Raw genomic sequence first — 3,443 nt, 5'->3', positions numbered from 1 at the left:
GAAACCGAGGAATAACTGGAAAGCGTAAAGAAAGGCATAGCTAAGCTGTGGGAGTGAAGAGGAAGTCAAAACACATTCAGTGTAATGGCTCACTATGACTTGAAAAAAGAGTTGGCACTGAGGGGGATTGAGTGCAATGGGTACTACCATTTATCTTATTCAGGTGGGCTGTATTAGCTTGTCTTTGTGGTAGGTTCTTATGTCTTAAAGACAGAGAAAGGGATCAATACAGCATAAGAGTGTAAGGAGTGCAGGCTGGGGAGCTTCCAAACCCCGCGCTGTGATTGCAGTTGTGGAGTGGGGGCTGTGAGCTTGTTCCCATCCCCTGCTCTGCAATTGTGGAGTGGGGACTGGGAACAGGCTTGGAGCTTGTTCTCAGTCTCTTCTCCCTTTATAGGAACAGTTCCCCACTCAACCTGGAGTTGGCAGGGACCTACCGCTGACAAAAACATTTCCCAGACACCTTCAGGATGCTCAGGGAAGCATGTGCAGCTTGGAGGTGGCTGGGAACTGCCATGTTTCAGACTTCCCTGCACAGCCTGGTGATAGAGTGATCAAGGTCCAGGGCTTGGAAAGAGCTGCAGGGCTGGGGGATAAGTCCAAGCTCCCTGCCCCAATCTGTTGGTGGGGCAGCTAGCAGTGAGATAGCTGCTAGATGCCCCATCAGTGTATTGGGCAGGGGGCTGTGATCAGCCCCTCCCCTGAAGCTCTTTCCAAGCCCCATGCCCCTGATTGGGGAGCCAAGCCAGGAGACATTGCCCTGCCTCAACAGCAGGCAGCCCAGTGGAGTCAGGAGACAGCTGTTTCCTGGCCTGGTACTCCCTTTTAGCCCTGGGCTAGCACCCAGGGGCAGCCTGTGGCTCCCCCCCAGTGGTGGCAGGGGCCCATTGCAGGACTGAAGGGAAATGGGTGCAAATCTGCTCCTTAATCCCCAGATGTGTAGACTCCTGCCCAAAAACCATTACTCTGGAGTAGTTTATGCCAGACAAAATGCCTGTGTACATGTGCCCACTGAACAGAAATGTTACTCTCCTAACAACAGAGTATGTATTTATCATATCTCCATACTCATGTAATGAGCCCTCATTTGGTCCTTTTCATGTGGGCATTTCCACATGTCCATAAATAATTATGGAGGCATTCTCATATATTGAGTATTATACATGAAACAGAGTTACAGTCCTTTTACTTCAAACTGCACTGTTTGAATTCAATATCAATTTTAATAATGAGTTTTTCATGGGTCAATTGAATTTTAAAACATATCTTCTTGGTCAAGATTTAACTCTGGCAGAAGAAACATATAAGGATCAGTCCTTTTTTCTTTTTTTGAAATATGTCCTAAATTTTTCTTTTGTCTTCTAGCTAAAGATCTACAGGTGCTATTAATGCCAAATTTCCTATAACTTGTTAGCAATGAAACATAGGAGACTTTTAACATTTTGTGGTGTTATTTCCTTTCCCACACAGCAGTAACTCTGTGGAATTCATTGGAATGATTGCTGATTTACTGTTGTGTAAGAAGAAAATAAGGATTTTAAATTTTACCACCAACCTGTATTTCTTCTACAAAGATTAAGCAATTATTGATCCTGGCTGGATTCTTATGCTCTCCCATACATCAGTCTGACTCATTCATTCTACTCTTCACACAGGTCCTTTCCTAAGGTCAGTGTCTTATGGGCAAAATTAAGGTGGTGAAAATAAACCACCAACAATAAAGTTTAGCACTAACCCTGCCGTATAAATTATTTGCTATATGCTACTATTGTTGCATCTTAACAAAAAATACACAGCTCACCATAACTCTTTGCTGTCTTCCGCTTCTTTCTCCACATTTCTTGTATAAACACATGTAAAGAAAGCATGAGGTACAATATACGTTGTCCTCGCCATACAATTATCACCACTTGCTTATTTCTACAAACAACATAGATTTATTGAAGTCATGACAATGATGATTGCCTAAGCTTTTAGTATCTCTTGGTAAGATCTGTACTTCAAAACTTTTAAGTATAAATAAACAAAGTTCCTGTTTGGTAATATATACATCACAATACAGTAATCCTAGCTCTGACCCAAAAGGAAGCACATTCTTTTAAAGTTAAATTCATCGTGTATGGATTAAATATCCATACTGGGTATCTGATGTATTATGTGGGAACTATTAAATGTATAGTATTCTTAACTATTCATTTCCTTGTTTTCAGATTTTGTATATGATGTGATAGGTAAGAACATTATAAAAAGGACATCACAGTGAGTCAGTAACCCTAACTTGCCTCTGAGACCATGCTTTTTGGTGGTTGAAATTTTGCGTTGTATTTCTTGAGTAGCTAAATGAAGAAATAACTTTGTAAAAGTTGTGGTAGTGTTGAAGTGATATTGCAGCCATGATGGTCTAGGAAACATGCAAAACAACAAGAATTTTTTTGTGGGTGGTATCTTTTATTGGACCAAATATTTGGTTGAGACAGATTTATAGAGACAAGCTTTCCTGGATTCTTAAAGAATGACTGGTGCTGGCCAATTCCTTAATGCTAGGCACAGAACATTCAACCATAACTGACAAAATATAGAGGTTTCCCACTTAGCTAAGAATCCTTACACTGTAGAGCTCATCTTCATACACAAAATACAACAAAGCAGACTTAAGGTTTTAGAACACAAAACTTTCTTTGCCCAGGGGAATTAAACCCTCAAATAAATCATTTAAATTATTTTTCTCAGTCACCCCCTGTGGGGAAAAAAAGTCTATAATACTTTGCATTCACATAGTGCTATTTCATATATAGAACTCAAGGCACTTTACAAGGGTGGTTAAGCTTTATTAGCTGGATTTTACAGTTGGCCTAGCTAAGTAAAGAGATTTTAAGCAATTTACATGAGGCAATGGTTCTAGTGGATTAAACATGGATCTTTCACCTGTGAGCCTGAAGACCCGTTCCCAAGCCTTCTTCAGACTTCCTGTGTAACCTTTTCCAAATTAGCTTTTGGCTTTTCTGTTACTCCATTTGGAAAATAGACCAATTCACATTATTTCCAGGAAAATGGAATGTATTGGTGGGAAATGAAGAACTGTACATTAGAGTCCTGTGTTTTTTCTCCTTTTTGGTAACTTGGGCTGGCTAAGTTGACTGTGAGCTAGGACTGTATGAAGCTTTGGGTGCTGATTTGATTCAGAGGAGATTTGGCCCAATTCAGTGGCTGAATCTCCAAATCCAAATCAAATCAGGGGACCAATAAAAAGGTCTGAATTGATTTGAAGCTCTCCAAATTGATTCAGAAAAGATTCAGAGAGCTTCAATTATTTGGGCAATCCCTGCCCGCTGCATCAGAGAGCTGAAGCCGGACTTTAAGCTGGTAAGTAGGGGGCGGGGATGGGAGGCTGGAAGCTAGGCAAGGGGGTGGGGGGACCCCTGCCAGGCCCCATCCCCTGACTG

General features: G+C 41.4%; 1 long non-coding RNA gene across 1 annotated transcript in view; it reads left to right on the top strand.

Moving 5' to 3' along the window:
* Positions 1–7: 7 nt before the first annotated feature.
* Positions 8–3,443, top strand: part of LOC109290139 — a 14,014-nt gene continuing 10,578 nt past the window's right edge. The window contains exon 1 of the long non-coding RNA XR_002095542.1: positions 8–170. This is a non-coding gene — a long non-coding RNA (uncharacterized LOC109290139). The remainder of the gene's footprint in view (positions 171–3,443) is intronic.

This window comes from Gavialis gangeticus, unplaced genomic scaffold (genome assembly GCF_001723915.1).
Source record: "Gavialis gangeticus isolate Ggan-Ray unplaced genomic scaffold, GavGan_comp1, whole genome shotgun sequence".
In the NCBI taxonomy this organism is placed as follows: domain Eukaryota; kingdom Metazoa; phylum Chordata; order Crocodylia; family Gavialidae; genus Gavialis; species Gavialis gangeticus.
Note: the sequence above shows the minus strand (reverse complement) of the source record. Positions and strands in the feature narration are given on the sequence as shown.